Genomic DNA, 19,480 nt, shown 5'->3' on the forward strand with positions numbered 1-19,480 from the left:
TCCTTGATTACAGATATATTTTACTTACAGTTCTTTAGTCTTAATGGTTTTTTTTAAATAAAAAAAAAAAAAAATCACACTATTACCAAGTGCTGTGTTTCAGGAAACACTTTTTAAGTTGCAAAGGAGGTGAGATAACCGCAGCTCCGTGGAGGGGGGTCCTGTGCCCCGCAGCAGCGATGTGCACGGTGCCTGGTGGCCTCGGAGCTGCCACTCGAGTCCTGCCCCTGCGCAGGCATCGCCCCCGCCCTGCCGGCACCTTCCCCGTGACAGGGGAACGCTCTCGGCCTCGTTATCCGCTCGGTCCCTGCTCTGTTTGCTGTCGCCCGGTGCCACGGCTTGGCCCGTTCCCACCCGCCCTCCGCAGCCTTTGCTGGCTCTGGCAGCTGGCAGCGAGCAGCCGGTGCCCCGGGCGGGTCCCCGCGGACCCCGGAGCCGCTCGGGCGGTGGCTGACCGCGGGAGGCCGAGGCCCAGCGGCCGCCATGGCCCCTGCGGCGGCGCCGGGGCTCCCCCCGCGGGTGACCTTCGCCCGGGGACGGGCGGGCGGCGAGCCGGGGGCCCGGCGGGGAGAGGGGGGCGGCGGCGGCCACGGCACCTGCCCGGGCCCGCCGCCGCCCGGAACTTTTCGCGGGCCTCCCCGGTCACGTCCCCGCCCGCCGCCCCGGCTCCGCCGGCTCCGCGCCCCCGCCCGGCCCGGCCCGCCCCGCTGGCTCCTCCCCAGGCCGCGGCCGGTGAGGGCGGAGCGGACGCGGCGCTGCCGCCGCGCACAGCAGCCGAGCCCCGAGCGCCGAGCCGAGCGGCGGCGGGAGGCGGCCCGGAAGACGGCGGGTGAGCGGGGCGGCGGCGGCGGCCGCGGGGGAAGGGCGCGGGCGCGGCGGAGCCCGGCGGGCGGCGGCGGCGGCGGCGGGCCGGCCCCGGGCGCCCCCGCTGGGGCCTGGCCGCGGCGAGGCCGCGGGGCCGCGTCCCGGCGCCGGGGCGGGAGCGAGCGGGTCAGGGGGACGGCCCGGGGGTCCGGCGGCGGGGGTCCGGGGAGCGAGGCGGCGTCAGCGGGGACGGGCTGAGCGCTCCCTCCCCGGGGGCGCGGCGAAGCCCAGCCGGCAGCGAGGGGGAGGCGGCTTCGCCCCGGCCCTGGCCGCGGCGGGGCGGGAGGGCTGCCCGCGGGAGGCGGCCGCCCGCCCTGGGCCCCGGCCGGGGCGGCGCGGGGCTCCCCGCTGCCGGGCCGCCCGTCCCGCGGTGGGGCTGCCCCGGCGGGCGCAGGCTGGACATCCATCTTGTGCGGCTGTGCCCGGGCCGCCGGCCCCTGGCCCGGGCGGCGAGGGCGGCCGGGCTCCGGGCGAGGGAAGGCGGCCAGGCGCCGGGCGGCTGCCGGGGCCGAGGCGGGGGTGGTTGGCCCTCGGCGCAGCGAAGCGTGTCGCCGCGCCTCGGGAAATAACCAAAATTCTTCTGGTGTTTCGTGTAGTCAGGTGTGCGGCGGGCGTCCGGGCTGGAGGGGAGCGGGCGCTGTCTCGCTGTTCCCCGAGATGTAAAGGGGTGCAAAAAGCTCCCGCGCTGTCGTCCCCGAAGACCGCCGGAGGTGAAGGGAGAGCGAGGCCGGAGGGCGGCGGATGGCGGGGCGAGGGCCAGCCTTGGCCAGCCGCCCCGCTTCCCTGCCCCGGGCGGACGGCAGGAGGCTTGGGCAGGAGGCAGGTGGGACGTGCCAGGCCAAGGGCATGGCTTGGTGTTGGAAGCAGGCGCTGAGCAGCCCCTCGCGAGCCCTGTGGAGCACCGTGCTGGTCCACCCTCATCCTCCAGGCCCAGGGACCAGTTGTCTGGGACCACTTCAACTCTGAAATGGTTTCTTGCTCATCCTTCAGTTGCTTTAAAGAGATGGTTTAAAGAGAAACTGTTCTCTGTGCAGGGAAACTTTTGTGTTTAGATACTTTTCGTTAATTAGTGCCTTTGCTTATAATATTTGAGCTACAATAAGCGTGGTTTTTGTGCGAGAATTTCTGCGAAGCTTTCTCTGTGGGAGGGTTGGGGTTTGGACACGCCGAGTCGATACCGACCGACGCAGAACTGGAATCAGCCCTTGGGTTTTGCTTTGCTCACGACTTGGAAAGAGCTGCAAACAGGAAGGGCATACCATGAAAACTCTGTCTTTTTTCCTTTCAGTAGCTTAACAAGGGAGATAATATTTCTTAAAATAGTTGTCTGACTTGAAAACGCCTGTCTGCCTTCGGAGTATTATATCAGAACTCTATAATTCCTGTTGCTTTTGTAATTCTGTCTGAGTAGTATTGCTCTGTGTCAAAAGAGACACCAGATTATTTGAAGAGTTGAACTGAAGGACCGGCTGCTTGAGAGTGGCTGTCTGCTGTGAAATGTTTCACTGTTGTGATTTTTGTCGTTGCTTTTTCTTACTGAAACAGTATGTCGTTAACTCTCACTGGTGCTAGCAGACCCCTCAGATTCTGAAAGGGTTTTAATGTGAATTCATGAGACTTTTAGGCAGTAACGGATGAAGCTATGGAGAAACGGAAAGCAGTGCGTTAGCAGTCGAAGGTCTGTGCCTTTAATGAGAAGTTATCCCAAATGAGGCAACTTAAAGGGGAGCTTTAGATGGAGCTCCCTTGCCTTTGGATATCTGCAACTTTTTTAATTTATAGAAGTTCACCACGTCCCAAGTATGAAATGCTGTCTGATCATTCTGACATCATTGTCACTTGCTATAGTGACTTCATTATGCTGGGAATGCCATGTTCACATCCTGTTGCCATGGAAAAGATCAGTGTAATAAATAAAAATATTCAATGTTCTGTTCATCATTGTGGCGGAAAAAAATGCCCTCGATTTATTGACGCGATTGCCTGAAGACTGACAGCATATTCCAACAAAAGTTGTTAATGCCGAGTTAGAAACCGGGAGATTGTCGCTTGCAGTTCTCGGCAGGTTGTCCTCTCCTTCCCTCTGTTGTGCCGGGTAACAGAAGTTGTGAAATCCTAGTTTTGGAAACGAGAATTCGTATGTCGTTCTGCAAGGTGGAGTCGACAGGAAGCGCTGTGCTCACATACGCTGCTTCTAAAAATAATCTGTTTTCATGCGCAGTATTTTCTACGCACCAGGAGGAGAGGAGTGTTTGTGTTCTGTCAGGCTAAGATCGCCCACAGAAAAGTGAGTTATACTTTGTAAAAGCAGATATTTCTTACGGCCTTTGTAAACATGTATGTCCGGAAGGGCGGAGTTGGTCTGATCAAGGGACCGTGTACGGTGCAAAAGAAACCTTGATGGCATTTAGGAGGCCCAAGCGGTGCTGGCAGCCCCACGAGCTGTAATTCTGAAGACTCGAAGGAACTAAGAGCGGTGTCTGTCATCACGTGTCTTGGCTCTGGTGTGGCCGTTTTTAGGGTAAGTAGCTTTGCTGAAGATTTTGAGAGGACTGCGTGCCAAATGGACTAAATTACTAGCACAGTATAATTCCAGTGACACGTTAATGCTTTTATTTGGAGACTAATGTTTACACAGTTTATCGAAATGGTTTATATTTGAAACCATCAGCTGCAAACATACAGACATAGACTATTTGTGATACTTTTCATGGCTGTTGATCCAGTCTGAGGCTTGTTCTTAAAAACCTGAAATGTAATTAATAGCAGTAGCGTAACATGTGGACATACTCTAACATGAAAGTTTTAATTGTATATTGAATCATAGTCTTAGGCATAAACAACTCTAAACATTTGTTTGTGCTCTATATTGCAGTGTTTTTTCTTGTACCGTGCGCGTGCACAGCATGCTCGGTGGCACTTTGAACTTGTACTTAGTATTTAGAGAAGAGATTGCTTCTATGGAACTTGACAGAGACTTTTAAAAAAAATGATCTTAAAGAGGAATCCTAATATTCTGAGAACAGGAACATGTTATCTCTTCATACTAGAGAAAAGGAAGTGAATCTTTTGAACGTACATAAAGTTCAAATCTTCACTCTTTATATTTGAAATGTTTTTTACTTGTAGCTGTTTGAAATTCAGAATTCCCCTTGGTCCGGTGTTACTCTCAACCTTGCTGAGGTCAGTTCAGCAGAGCGCTGCTGGGCTCGGTCAGCTGGGCCTGGCTGTGGATCCTGACCAAAACAGGTTTTTTAGGATAATATGGGAGACTTCCTATTTTATTGCTTCCTTTTCATTTCTGATGAGCCAGATTAATGGTAAACATCAAGCACTTCTGGTAGCTTTGTGTGTTCAATTCTGCAGAAGCAGATTGAAGAGAGACCTAACTTTTAAAACTCGGTCAAGTCCTGGGGTTGTGTTTGGGTTTCTTTTTGGCCTTAATTTGAGGTGGGTTTTGGTTCGGGTGGGTTTTTTTTTGGTTGGTTGGTTGGTTTTTTGAAGAGGAGATAGTGGGGATGGTGGTTAGAGTACAGCCTGAATTCATTTTGTGCTGAGCTCTGAAGTAGTTATTGATTTGCTTTTGCTCCTTTATTTAATAGGTAATAGGAAATTAAACAGAATTTTAATGCAAGCATGATCTTAAAGGGATGCTCATAAATCCCAGGGTCAAATTTTTGCTTAGGCATTTGTGTTCACACTTTGCAAAAGCTTCTGATCCTGGAAACATGACACCTAATGGCGGAGATAAGTAAGGATGTTAGAAAGTTGGAAAGAAAAGTTAATCTCGCTGAGCTATCTTGTTTGATCCAGTCTGTCTTGTTCAGATGCTAAAACTTGTGTGAGGTGTTTTCTTTTATTTGCTGCAGTACTGAAGTCTGGTGGCAGCCAGGATTTGAGATTATTCGGGTTCCGAGACTGCTCTCTGGGTATAAATTCATGTCCTAAAAAAGTTCACCTCTCAAACAGGTTTCTCTTGGATTACATCCTAGCATCATACGTATGGAGAGAATAAAGGCGGACCTAGCTTTTTGTTCATAAAGCACAGGTCGGAACGAGACTGCAGCTGGATTAGCTCATGGCTGTCATTCAGCAGACTGAAAATACAATATGCCTTCCGCTGCTAGTGTTGCAAATAGAATCAGGTTCAGTATATTTCAGTTAATGGAAATGGTTAAGTAGAGCGAAAAGTTGTGAAGATGAATTTATTTCAATCCTGCCTATGCAAGTGATAGATTGCATTAGTCAGTCCAAGAAGAGAGGCACAATTGTTATGGGTAAAACATTTCCCAGAATGGTTGACTTTTTTTTTTTTTTTTTAAAGCTGTACAGTTAGAAGTAGTAGTAGGTTATTCATCCTCTGCAGTTGTACAATAAGATTAGAGCTCTAGGCAAGTCATGGATTTAACTCCTTTGCTTTCCCATTGTTGAATTTTTATTGTTGAGCATTCAGGAACACTTGGAAGCAATAACTGAGTAGGAGTTTAACTGATCCAGTTTAGTGTCTCTAACACTAATATTAGAATGAAAAAAAAAAATCTGTGTTGGTTAAATGAGGAACTGTTGAAATAATACACCAGAAGAGAAAGGATTAAAATAAGTGTGAAGAAGATATACTTTCATTAATAGCTTCTGAGTAAGAAGGATATAAAAAAAAATTATCTAATGTAAAGTATCTGTGGGTACACTTTTTATACAAATATGTTGAAAGAGAAATAACCTTTGATTAGCCTGCATATATAATTGCAAATTACATGTTGAAAAAATAGTATCTAGCCATATGACGTTCATTCTGTATTTCAGTGTTGCTTTTAGCTTTCTTCCTTAAAAGTCCTGTACCACCTGGGAAAGTTATTGCAGGAGTGATAACTTACTGAAATATTATTTGATAGTCCAAACCAAATGTAGTTTAGATGTGTGTTTGAGACAGGTCTGTGTTCTAAGCAACTTGGCGTGAGGTTGTCATGCCCTGGTCTTAGCTTGATGACCGGTTCTGCTCCGAGGCGTCCCCCGCTCTGTTGTTTTACTGCCTGTATTTGTGTCCCTGCCTGTGGGCAGCCAGGGAGGTCCCAGCCGTCGGAGGATGGAGCTGCCTCTGTCGGGAGTTAGCATCTTCGGGGTGGATCACTCAAGGACCAGAAAACAAATCAAGGGTTTGAACTCCACAGTGTGATGTTACATAAACAGGGTGAAGTTTGGCCAGATGTTCCTCCTGACTGATGCTCTGGAAAACAATCCTATATCATAAGTAATACAGACTCCTTGGATGCACCTCGTTTTTTCCTTTCAGAATAGGATATTGCAGTTGGAAGGGATCTACAATGATCATCTAGTCCAACTTTCTCCTTAAGATGTCTTGATTTATATGTAATCAAGCTCTCCAGAGTGCGTGGTTTCTTTTGATTTATAAAATAGACAAGATTTTAGAGTAAACGCTGGTTTTCCTAGCCATACCTTTGAGTTTTTTAAAAATGCAAATTATATGCCTTTTAAGGTTGCTGCTTAGCTAGTGGACCTGGCATTGAACACAGCATTTGTTCCAATAATGTAAGACTTTTAGGAGAAACCTGGTTATAGTATATAAAAATGACGTTTTAGTTGTATTTCATGGAGTATCACCAGGATTGAAAGCAACTACCAGATTAAATGGCTTTAATGTAAGCTCTGAGGCTCCAGCTGAGTGTGCTTTGAGTTGGTTTGCTTTTGCTCAGGTGTCAGAGCAGGCTGTGAAAAAGCATCCTCCAAGGTCAGAGTGGATTTGCTGGGAGGGACAGTCCTGAGAGGGCAGAGTAGGTATCTTAGGTTTCTGCAGATAGTGTCTTCCATGTGCAGAAAGAAAGATTTTTCAAATTATATGTGGTATGATGTATAAAGTAGGTGTTTCATGCCTGTTAAGATCAGTTTACCTTGTAGTGTTAGAGGCAAAGGAAATTGAGAACGTTTGACAAAAGCTGTTCGTCGATGAGCAAGGTGGGTTCTGAAACCTCGTGGTGTGAGTTTGGTTTTACCTCAGCATCCATCGATGTGTCACCAAGTGGCTGAGCCCGCCTGTCTCTTGGAGCCTGCCGTGGCAAGGGAAGGGCAACGCATGCCGAAGGACAAGAGGCCGTGATGACAAGTGGCAGCAGGGGAAACTTCAGTAAAAGCAAGGACGGACTGTTCCTGTGGGAGCGGTTAAGCACTGGAACAGGCTGCCCAGGACCTTTTGGAGTCTCTGTCATTGGAGATAGGCAGAAGTTGATGGGGCAAGGTCTTGAGTGACCCGGTCTGACTTTGAAGCTAGCCCCGTTTGGAGCAAGGGGTTATAGCAGAGACTTTTGGAGATCCATTGCAATCTGAATTACCCTCTTTTCATTGCGTTTACATGACACGGTTGTATTACTTGCTAGGGTGGGCAAGATGCAGTGAGAGCTCCAGTGGCCAGAGCTTCAGGCTGTGGTTTCGTGGTCACTACGTGCAGGCACACGTCTCAGTGTCCCCCTTGCTCCGATACTTGCGTTCTTAGATGTTGAGGTAACTCAGGGAGCTTAGCTAGCGGAAAACCAAGCTAGTCCCAGAAATACATATGTAGTTTTCACCAGATCACTTCTTGCTCTGACTCACTGTGTGGTTGTGCAAGTACCGTTGCTGATAGAGGGAAGGAGTTGCAAAGAGAACAAGAAACTGCAGTTCCTGACTACATCTGACTTAGGGCAGTGTCCTGTCGGTCTTGTGCTGGGCCTGTAGCGGAGGTAACGTGGTGGCTATCTGCTTTGCCTGTCACATCTGGAAAGAACACAACCCGTGGCTTATTCTGGATGGTGGATAAATAGGTGAATATTTGCTCTCTGTCCTCAGTAGTAACGGATTGTTATTTGCAAGGAGCAGCCTGCATTTATGGGAGTTTATATCAAGCTGCCTTTCTATTGCGACAAATTTAGGGTCTTCACTGCTTGTTTTTCAGTTGGCTTTGCTTGCTGTGTTGGTGACTGCTGAGACATCACCTCTGAGTTGGTTTTATGAGTCTGCTGCCTGACTGAAACCATTTAGAGCTAAATGGCTCGTTATTAGAAGGTTCCTGTTCTTCCCTGTGATAGTGATAATTTTGTTAATTAATGCCTATTTTCTGAGCTCCCTTTTGAAGAAAGGGGAGTGCAGGGGGAAGCTGTATAGACCCTAGTGACAGCAGAGCATCAGTCGGGACACAGCATGTACCTGCTCAGCCGTTGGTACCTGGTGTTTACACTGAAGCACTTTGTTCTGGTGCTAGACCTACTGATGCCATTTCACTTCCAGGTTTGGTATGAAACAAGTTTTGATCTCCAGAGCTCTGAACAGGACAAAAACTGGTTACTGAGAGATCACTTCTCCCCTTGCAAATACTGCAGTAATTAAGGTTGCCTAAAGTAGTCCATTTAACGATATGAAAATGAAGAGGCTGTGGGAAGATGGGTGGTGTTCAAGGAGGAGGCACGGAGTGTTACATTCCTAATCAGAAATGGTGTGTTTAAACTTAAATTGCATTCATCTGCTGTGGGAAGATCCTTTGAGGTGTGTGTGGGAAGAAATGGGACACCAGAAACCTTCCCTAATGTTGATCACCAATCATCTTGGGTTTTATAACTTCTATATTTGCAGACTGCACTCACAACATTGTAGTAGCCAGTACCTCTAGTTAAAGATGAGATTTAAAACCGTGTTGTTTCTGTTTCTCCTGCGATAGTAGTCCACAGGGCATAACAAAGAGCTCTTTCTCACCGTGTCAGCTGGCTGAAGCAGGTAGAGTAGCTCTGCGTGAATCTGAATGTGGCCACATGAAGACGATGTTTTGATGTGTGTTACTGCTCCGTGCTGCGAGTGGTCCAGCAGGTACTGGGTGCTGGCTGTTGGGAAATACCTGCTATACCTGAAGAGGCGCTTCCTCGGTGCAGCTGTAGTGGCTTGACGTGAACCTAGGTGAAAGCGCGTATTTAATTTTTTTGATTGAGAAATCCAGCTGCTGAGAAAAGCAGACCTTAGTATGTTTTGAAAACTCCTGTTTGTTTTCTTTTGAGGAATAAAATCCTTTATCTGAGGGGAAAATCTGACCCTCCACAGGGCTTTTGTAACGGGGAAGAAGCAGGTAACATAGGACAGACAGCAAAAAAGGAAGCTCCGGGGCTGCTTACAGCCCACGGCTGCAGGTGGCTGGCTTGGCTTTCTCACTCTTTTCACTTTGTTTGACTGAAAATACGGGGAGCCAGGCGATATCAGTCCTGTTGAGCAGGTGGCCTGAGTCATTATGGTTTGTTATTTATTTTGAATACTGATAAGATGGAATGTATTTAAATCCATCTGGGGCACTGAAACAAGAGGTCTGGATATGTCCACAGCAGTGGCTGTGTTATGGCTGAAACAGATCTTTATTAATCGCTTAAATGAGGCAGTCAAAAATACGTGCTGCCCTGGTGCTTCATACACTCATATAAGGAGTAGGACGAGCATTTCTCTAATCGGTAATTGTCGCCCTGTCAAAAGTTACTGGAAAAGACTGCTTTTTGGAAATGCACTGCAACTGGTAGCACCCAGTGCGTTTGTCAATCGGTTGCATTGCGTAACTGCTGCTTGCTGGAGCGTTGCAGAAAAACAGTTGCATTTCACTTGCGAGTGGCTGGAACTGCAAATTCAAGGCTGACTGGAACGTTCAGGGCTCTTTGAAATATTTGTTGGATCTGATGATGCTGTGTTCTGGAGTGTTCTAATGCTGAAAAAATTTGAATTTGTCATATTTAAATTAGGGTGTTGCGTGTGAACTCGTAGCTATGAAATCTGCTCTTCAGAAGATCTGAGCATCTATGGCTCTAGTTGGCTGTGGCTGTAGTTGTGAGCGCTCCCTGCTACTAGGAGTAAGACCGCTATTTGGTTTTGTCCAAGTGAATAATCTGTACGGAATCGGGCATCTCTCACATTTTTAACACATCAGTTGGAAACAGACCCTTCCTCTGGAAAGCACCGAGTATGCGGGAGGAGCAGTTCGGCTGGATGTATTGGTTGCAGTGCCTTTTACGTTGCTTTTTATGTAATATTCTTGTCTCTAATGCAAATAAACTTGACGTCGTAGGGAGGGGCTGCTGAGAAGAGGAAAACTTTCATTACAGACGGCTGACATGCAGAATAATGTCTTTTTATATGCCACCTACCACGTGATAGTTTAAAGTAAACCATAGTTCACTGGGTAGGGTTATTTCTGGCGCAATTCTCCGTTTTGCATAAGTAGTCCTATTCCAGCACATCTTGCTTTACCCTGAGATTTGATGTATTAGTACTGTGCTGGGTAACCGTTACTGGGTATCGGCCTGAAGAACAGAAATCTTGATGGATTTCTGAAATAAATACAGGTGGAGACAAAATAGATTTAGCCAATTGTTGCTTTCTGCTTTGGATTATAACAGTAATTGTAGTTGAAAATAACATTAAAATTAAAGATACAGACTGAAACGGTTCCTGACAGCCTTTCTCATGAAATATTCATGGATTTAGGGCTTTTAACTCATCAGATCGCTTATAAAGTCATAGGGATTACAGTGTTATTATGACTTTGTCTTGTTTCATGAATGCACTGCATTGGCATATTGATCACTAGAACGCACTCAAACTTAGAATGAAGCTTTTTCAGGAATCTCATTTAAAATGATCAAACAGATGTAATGCTCCAAGGCGCTTTCCCTAATGGTGTGATTCTGAGAAAGTGGGTCTCTTCCTTTATTCTGTAAGTTCAGTACTTTGTAGCCTCTCTCTGTTAAATGAACTGTTTGCTCTAAACCCTACTCATAAACACAATATCAAGTACAAGTCAATTTAGCACTAAAGCAAGCTTGAGCGGGGCGGTAGGGTAGCTGAGCATGCCATTAGCAGGTGTCAGAAAAACTAAGTCATGTCTGCAGATCTGAGAGGCTGGAACTTCTTTTATTGTCCTTTTCATGCCAAGTTCATATTGACTGCCTCTGTATGGGCAGAAGTTTAAAAAAGTTCCTAAATCTATTTTAAAACCAGTGGCGGTAGTGCCCGTGCACTTGTGTGGCTGATGATGTGTTTGTAGTTACTCTAGAAAAAAACAGTTGAATGGGAGTTTTAACTTTGATGGAAGGGTGTCCTAACCAACATGGAAAGCACAGGAATTACGGATAACGGCAATTAACATTGAAATTAAGTGTGTATGTTCTAAGGTCTTGCTCAGAGCGCAGAACTGACTGTCTCCAGGCCATATGTTGACCAAATCTGCATACTAATACGGGAAAGATTTTTTTTCCTATTGCCTTATGTCTTGTCATTTCAAACACACGCAAAAAAATAGACAACTTTTTTTTGTTCCTGTTTGAATACTGTTGATGAGGTGGAGGGGAAGAACTGGCTGATGCCAGTGGTACTCATCTTGTTAGCTGCTGAGGGATGTGTCCTCCCTTCCTTGTGAGTTAAACATAACGTCCCCTCTTCTGGGAGCAGGAGTCCAACTGCCCGTGGGTTTTTTGTTGTTGTTCTTGTTTAAAGACAGCTGTATAATAATCTATTTTGGTTGTAATCAAGCTTGGCCTATAAATACTGAAATGGCTCATATGAAACTGATTTAAACTATCAGACCCATTTCCTTTAGGGGTTAGCGTCACCTTTTATTTTCCATAAAGGAAATTCCAGGATGAATTGTCCAAGTAGTTTTGCCCTTTTAAGCCCAGCAGATGCAGGAGGATTAAAAATCATCAGGGAACCCCCAGTGCAGAGGTCAGAGCTGCCAGCGCTTCTCGACCCTCCTGGCCTGAAAGTTCTTGCTGTGATGCTCTTCAGGCTCCAGCACTGATGTGTTAATAACGTTTTTGAATATTCCTTCAGTTAACATCTTCACGTAGAAGAAAATTTCATTTTTGCTGTAAAAGAAAATTCAGTTTCCACCCCTCTCTGCCCCCAGGTTCCAGGAAGCAGCATTAAGAGACTGAGCTAAATACCAAAGAATTAAGTACCATATTAAATAACTTAATTTCATTATAAAAAGTAATGAAACTGTCACTTTTTCTCTATTTAAAGTTAATTCTGTCCATTAACTAACTGCTATTCAGGTTCCTGGTAAGCCTTAAAATTTGCTGTGAAAATGTTTCAAGAGGTGCAGTTCTACTTTACAGTGCTAAAATAAATCCATCGTTAACTGTATTTAGGTGCTCATTACATGGATACTCATTGCTGTAGGGGTTTTATTTAAACTGATAAAAAATGTAGTATTAATAAGTGGCCATATGGTAAGTGGGGCTTTTCATTCAAAAAATCATTGTTAAAACAGGCGTTTAATTAGCCGCAGTTGCGTGGGAACGGTAGGTGTTTCGGTTGCTTGTGGCTGACGCACGCTAAACAGTAAAGTATTTTTAAGGCAGTGAAAATCTCTAGACTGCATATGCAAACCTGACCTTTAGATCGGTCTACATGGTCAAATCCAGTGTATACAGGCAAGCTGATTATTGCAGCTTTGCCAGTAAGATTTAAAGAATCTTAATATTTTCTGGAATTTGTAAGTTAGCCCAGTCTCCTGAAAAGCCGGGCAGTGGTCCATGCTAGCAGGCGATGCGTTTTTAGAGGCTTAATATTACAATTTGTCACCGATGGGTAGAAATACATTTGAAGAGCAGTTTAAACCTCTACGTTTTTTTCAAGAAGTTTCAAAGAAAGCTTAATTGGGAGGAAGCTGTATTGATTTCTCCATCAAAGATTCGATGCTGGAGACCAAGTAAGGCCAAACTGGATTCCAGCCCCCGGCAGTGACCAGTGCCTGGGCTTTGTGACCAGTGTCTGGTCACTGTTACTGCAGAAATAGAACAATTAAAGTGCAAGCTGAAATTGCAGTGACAATCTACCTACCTCATGTCACTTATTTACTCTAATTACATAAACCAGGAAGAACACAGTTAAGAACGTTGCCAAGCTACTATCAGCACAACAAATTATTCTTACCAAGTATAATGTAGTTGGTGTTTTGCTATAATTCAGCTTCCTAGAGTCTGTCTGGAATTTAATCTGTGTTAAAAAAGGTCAGAACGTTTTTTCCGCTAAATAAAACGGAGAAAAAAAAAATTTATAGGACTTAAAAATCAGTGGCAAGTTGTGGATGTGGTAGACAGCAGATGGAGGAAGTCCCATGAACTGCTTCGATGTCTAATGTTTATGTCCTTTAGCGTTTACATGTTTTGCTGATGAGGAAGGGGGAAAGGAGGTGTTTTTCTTTTCTTTTTCCAAAAAAGCTGTTGAGAACTCCTCTGAATTGTGTAAACCTCTCTGTCGAAAATACTCGAGTAGCTCTAGATGAGGAGAAGTGGCTGAGTGCGGCCGCGGTGTTGCTTGGGAGGACCTCTGTTCCGCCGGTGTCTGCTACGCAGGCATTAGCTGCCTGATTCATCGCCGTTCTCTTTCCATAATGTGGCCGCACCATACTTCCTATTAAACTGGTTTATATATATAGTTGAGAAAAATCTGTTTTCTCCTAAATCTGCACGGTCTAGGTGGATGTCTTTCCTCCTGTTTGCAGATCAGTGCTCATTAGTATTGAATTTGCGGCAGCGCTGCAGCCCGTTCGGAGGGGAGCCTGCCAGTTACGGCCAGTGACGTAGCGTTCTGTTCTAATTCGGGGATGCAGTGTGTGTTGGGCTTTGAGTTTTGCTTCTGGCTTCCTTTCCCCTGTCTTTGTCTGTCTGGCACACGGCCCTAGCAACTTTCTGCAAATGCAGACCAATAGGACAAAAAATAAATTAGCCGTTTCAGCATGGCAAGCTTTAGCTGCCCAAAGTACTTGTTCCTTGCCTGGAGTGCCTCTATAGCAAAGCAATTTAAAATGAATAAGTAGGCAGTCACTTCCATAGAAGTTAACATTATAATATTTAAAACTGCAAGTTCAGCGTGGAGCTGGTTGCAGGAAAGATTACAGACTGAGGAAGATCCATCTCAATATGTTCGTGCACAAAATCACTTTTTCAAGTTACGGAATTACTGCTGTTTCCCAAGCAGTTTGTTTCCCTGACTTGTGTGTGTGTGTGTGCTGCCGTTAATTTGCTCGCAGCTCCAGTTCAGCACAACGCTGAAGTCAGGACAACTCTGTTGCTAGAGGACTTTACTCTTAGCCCAGGCTTTTATGGCTTTGGCCCTGCATCAGCACCCTTCACAATACACCGCGGAAGGTGTGAAATTATGCAGAAACGGGCGATTTGGATGTGGTTCAGAGGAGCACGCGGTCGGGACTTGAGTTTTTGAGACTGGATATGTGCAAGATTTGAAGGCCGTCTCTTGCCTTTTCCGGTTGAACACTTCAAATAACATCTCAGAACAATGTCGTTTTTCTCTTGTGCTCTCAAATATCTGTTTGCTTATTTGGCTTGTCACTAGCTTTATTTTTTACGTGTGCTTCTCGCTGTGGTTTTTTGTTTTTATCTGGTACTTCAAAAACAAAAAAAAAAAAGTGTTTAGATTTAAAGTACTGAATTGTGATTGCCTCTCACTTGGACAAGGCATGTTATTAAAATGTTGCTGCCTTCTTGTTTGTAAATTTATGAATGATTGGTGAAAGTTCCCTTTTAGAAATATTAGAATGTTACAATATTCAAGTATTGTTACACTTTTCACTGATCACAGCAAATTCAGTTTATAGTTACTTTATTAAAATGCTGTTTAGGACAGTAGTGGCTCAGGATTAGATTCAATTCCCAAGTCTTCTTGTAGGGAATTGGAACTCGCTCAGGAGTTGCTGCGGTTCTTCGGTGTCCTTGGGCTTCCCTGAGGAGGACGTGTGTTTCTGAATGTCCAAAGCACCTGCTTTCTAATGCTGAAGTTACCAAAGTATAAAATAGGTTGATTAGGCAATGTAAATTCCTGCCTGGAGCCAAAGTGTTTTCCTTGTTTTTACAAGAAACAACTCAGGTTTTGGCCTGTGTTGAATTTAGGAGAACAAAAGCTTATAAACCTAGAGGGACTGGATGTATACTGCAGGATCAGGAACGCTCCGCGGCTGGGTACTGACTCATCCTACGACGTGATTATGCCTACAGTTAGTTATACACTTGTTGCCTTGATTTGTATTTGATTTGATGCTGAAAGCAGTCCGTGGAAATGGTGATGTTTTTACTGTTAAAATTGTAAAATTGAGGGTGAGATTCCTGCCATAATGTATAAAAGATGTATGCTATTATATAATGTTAATATATAAAATACATTTACTTGGGTGTCAGATACCGCAGTGATAAAGAGTAATAAAATAGAGGCAGACTCTGAAGATTGTGTGAATGGAAGTTTGTCAAATTGTACTTTAAAGTCACATTGAAGTCCTGCATTCTGCTTAGTCTTGTCTTTTTATTTCCTTTTTTTTTTTTTTTTTTTTTTCCTTCCCTCTAATTTTTCTGATGGTGATGGCCTCGGGAAAGGTGGAGGAGGTTTTCTGTGTACCCTAAAGACCAGGAGATTGACTGCCTTGGGGAAGGGACTTGTCAAGTGAGTCCATGGCAGTGATTTTTATTATTTAAGTAAATTCTGTGCTAACTAACAGGGTAAGCCTATGGTGGTGTTTGCCTCGCTGCTTTTTAGGGGAGGTGTCTGTTAATTAATTGTGCGATTTGCAGACAAACAGCCTTTCATTTGTGATCCACCACCCCTCTTCCCAACGTGTTTCCGTAGGTCGCATGTAACAATTGCGTAATTGTTGACAGCTTTGATTAATATTAGGGTAGTATTTAATGTGCTTTCGACTTCATTGAGTAATTTAGTATCTAAGAACATGGTGTATAACAAATAACTAATTAGGGAGCAGATGGTGAGTGGAGCTGTCATTCGGCGGGGCCGGGCCGAACCGGCGCGGTGGTGCTGGCAGTTCGCAGCCTATGGTTTGGCAAGTGCTGGCCCTCGGTGAAGCCAAGGGTAGAGCCCCGGGTCTCGTTTTCCAGCCTTCACTGCTGTATCATTCTTTCTATTTGTTTGGGGTTTTTTATTGTGGAGGAGATCTGTCAGTTTTAGTGTGATTTTGATCATCGTAAATCTTTCCTTTGCAGAAGTGCTGGATTTGAGTTTGTTTTGCAAACACGGCTGTGAGTAATGAAGGTATTTTAGTGGAGAATTGAGCAATGTTTAGTAGACACTTTTAAAAAAAATCTACCCCTTTTCATGGCCTGGTTTATAGTAACTTAAAAAACTGGCACAAAGAACATTTACAAGTTCAAAATTAAACAGGTTTGTTTATAGTAGCCATGATTCAATATTTAACTGCCAGGGTAAAAATAACCACGACATGTGGCTGTAACGTCCCAAGAATCTGCCCCTCTCTCGGGGAGATGAAGGCGGTGGCCGCTGGGGTAGCGCAGCCGGCCCGGGACGGGAGGTGCTGGGGTTCACGCAGACATCTGCGCATTTCTCTCCCAAATCGGTAAAATGCTGACAGCACGTTTTCCCTTGGAAATGTTAAGTATTTTGGTTTCCGCGCGTGAAAATCAGACCGCTAGAAAAAGAGAGGTGTGGGCGATGAGCACGCCAGCGCTCAGAAGGAGGTTATTCTCTTTTTTTTCTTCCCTAAAGCTGGGTCAGTGATGCTTGCTCCCTGTCCCTCTCTCCTCTGTCCTGGGGACACCACGGTGCATCTCGCGGGGAACAGCAAGAGAGCAAAACGCGTGTCAGGGCAACAGTGCACGTGGCTGTAGAAGCTGCACCTTAAGAGGCCATTTCACGTTGTCTCTAGGAACCGGCGCTTGTGGTTTGGTGCCGCGCTTTTTTCTGTTCCTTTTCTCTCACCCTTTTTTAAACTAGGGCTGTGCGTTGTGCTTCTTGAGTGAACATGCAGTCTGCATTGCTGAGTTGTCATCTGTCTTCAGTCCTATAGCTGAGCCTGTGTCAGCGCTTTCACTAAAAATCCCTGTTTTCAGGTATGTATAAATTGGATCCAAGCAAATGCTTGCAGCAAGAGCTGCCTGAATGAACTCTGCTGTAGACTCACTGCCTATTCTATTTGGAAAAATATTTGACAAGGATTATGACAACTTCATTATCTGTTTCTGCACCATTTTGATTTCTGTGGTTCCAAGGTGGCACATGCCCGTGGCTCGGGAGTGTTGGATGCAGAGCTGCTAAAAAGACCTCCAACTTTGAAAAGGCAGATTACTAGTTTTTCATTTAAACTTCCTATGATTCTAGCCTTAAAAGGGGAACAACTGTTTCTTTTATCACTTGGAAGCTTTCAGAAATGCTCTTGGGAAGAGCGGGTAGCCACGTAAAGCCAGACTGTCTCATCTGGGGCTTGAAGGACCAGGGACGCTTTCCAAGGGCTTGTCTTGCCGTGCCCCCGCAGCGCTGGCGGCGCAGGGCGAGCGAGCGTGCGTCCTGCCCTGCCTGCGGATCGGGAAGCACCACCTCGTCTTCTGCCTCTTTGCTTAGGCGGGCAAAGCCTGCGAGCGGGCTGGGACCCTGCTCCTGGGCTCTCAGTGACAGACGGTGGCTGCCCATCGATGTTCGGGATAAGTCTGCGCTTCCCAGGCTGCAGGCTCGGGAGTCGGCGGGTGCTGGTTTCCACCCCGGGCAGGGCTGGGGGAGCCAGAACCGGAGTTGGCAGGGAAAAGCAAAATACGAGGCTTCCTGCAATACAACACTTGCTTGGCAGACTTACCTATGGATGTTGATCTGCAACTCCAAAACCAGAGAGAACCGTAGAGCTGTAGGTTTTTAGTAGTGAATAAAGATTTTCGTGTAGCTGGTGTTGAACCTATAAAAGGCTGAAGGCAGAGGACCCTTCGCCTGTCATGCAGCAGGGTGTAGCCATGGGTATGATTACTGTTTGAAGTGTTACTGCTGCTGAAGTTCAGTCTTGCTGAACAAAGGGTTGTGATGCTGCAAGTATTACAGTCTTTTAAGAAAGGTGGACAAGGAGCCAGCAGGGTTACTGGGGCAGAGGGATGGTGGCGCTGGGACTTGTCCTGCTCTCGAGGACCGATGAGATGCTGCATCCCCTGTCTGAGTGCACCTCCATGCTCTGCCCTCCACCCTTTTCTTTTTTCACAGCTTGTAGATGCTCGTCAAGTGGTGTCACACGCGTGACGTCTGTGCTGCAGGGGCAGGGCTGGGAGGATGGCCTGTCCCCCTCCGTCCTGCTGCGGCGTGGGGCTGCCCGGGCGGCCGGAGGAGGAAGCGGGGCCTGGGGCACGGCAGGGCTCGTGCACAGGCTGGGGAGGTACGGGACAGGATGCCCGATTCGTTTCAGAGAGACCCTGATAGCATCAGCGCCTGATGCTTCTGTTTCCTGCGTGCAGCGATACCGCGCCTGGCACTGGCGCGTGGTGCAGCTTTCCCGCAGAGGCGCGCTGCCGAGATCGTGCCGCGCGGCTGCAGAGCTGCGACACGGTTGCACAGGCACTGTATGTTTCTTACAAGAAGGAAACCGAATGGATTCCATAAAATAATTTTACTTTGTAGGTGATGCAACAGTGGCTGGATTTTACCGTGGCAATGCCGATTGCGAGCGGTTAAGTGATGGTTTCTCCCCTTTGTGATCACTCAGGGTCATTGGGCTGTTTTAAACGTAGCCGGCTTTTTCCTCTAAGTTCTTGATAGCAGAAAGTACTATGTTTTCATCTCTTAAAATGCATTGCAAACTGGATGCAACCTCAAGCAGGGCTAGGCTGACCGCAGTTTGTCCTTTCTAAGTGAAGTTTTGTGTAGACTGTATTAGGGAGAAAAAGTCCAATGGGAACATGGTGATTTGACTTCAGCAGCAGGAGAAAGTTGGCTTTTTGTTGTGGGAAAAGCAAACTGGGGGAGAGAAGTAAAGAGCCTGGGGAGCGCAGGAAGCTCCTGAGCGCCTGGAGATCCGTAGCAGCCGGCTTTCAGGTGAGGGTTTGATTAATCCGGTTTGTCAGAATGGATGGAGTCTGTTAATCTGTTAAAAAGTGGCCATGCCTGTTTAAACCTACGTATTGGACATGCGCTCAGAGCGCAGCGAAGCCCAGCCAGCGCCCTCGGTGGCGTTGGCAGCCCCGCTTCAGCCGCCATGCAACGGCATCGCCGCAGCAAGTGGGAGCTGCGGGGGAGCAGATGCCCTCCCTCTGCCCTGCCTCCCCCTCGCCTCTCGGTCCAGCCGTGGCCTTCTGAGTCATTTAGGACTGACTCAGTTTTTAAATCTCTTTGCTGATCTGTTATCTGTAGCTTGCTCTTCAGAGGCACATTTCCTCGGGTTTCTGGGGTAATGCTTTCCCACGCCGGCGCAGGCACGGCGTGCTGCAGGTGCGGAGGCGGCGGGGAGGGAGTTTCAAGTCAGTTGGACGAAGGGATGTGGGAGCCCAGATCCTGTTGCTTTTCAGTAGGGGCTGGTCATTGAACTCTTAGTTAAAATTCCCACATCTGGATTAGCTGAACTATGAATGGTCAGAAATCGAGGGAGGATAGCCATTAACATATATTTGGGGATGAAATCCATGGTATTGAGGTAGAAGGCGTTGCCAGAGGAAAGAGAAAAAGTGAGACTTTGGAAAAGTGTGTGAACTTTCTGCAAATGCAGTTGTCAAATAACAGGTACAAGGGGTTGTGGGCAGAAGCGGCAGCTTTGCGTACATCTAGTAAAAACTGATGTAAAGAAAACAACAGACAAGCTATTTAGATAATGATT

General features: G+C 46.6%; 1 protein-coding gene across 6 annotated transcripts in view; it reads left to right on the plus strand.

Annotated features, from left to right (window-relative positions):
• Positions 1–736: 736 nt before the first annotated feature.
• The window catches only part of RAP1A (RAP1A, member of RAS oncogene family), a 43,607-nt gene continuing 24,863 nt past the window's right edge, over positions 737–19,480 (plus strand). For 2 of the 6 annotated variants that reach the window (XR_014230157.1, XM_082330013.1), the window contains exon 1: positions 737–829. The gene's annotated coding sequence lies outside the window, so the exon portion shown is untranslated. Of the gene's footprint in view, positions 830–2,956; positions 3,386–7,565; positions 7,677–14,697; positions 16,752–16,817; positions 18,706–19,480 lie in introns of those variants that run through there. The other 4 variants (XM_082330014.1, XM_082330017.1, XM_082330016.1 and 1 more) reach the window with 4 other exon arrangements.

This window comes from Platalea leucorodia (genome assembly GCF_965183815.1).
Source record: "Platalea leucorodia genome assembly, chromosome: 19".
NCBI classification, from domain to species: domain Eukaryota; kingdom Metazoa; phylum Chordata; class Aves; order Pelecaniformes; family Threskiornithidae; genus Platalea; species Platalea leucorodia.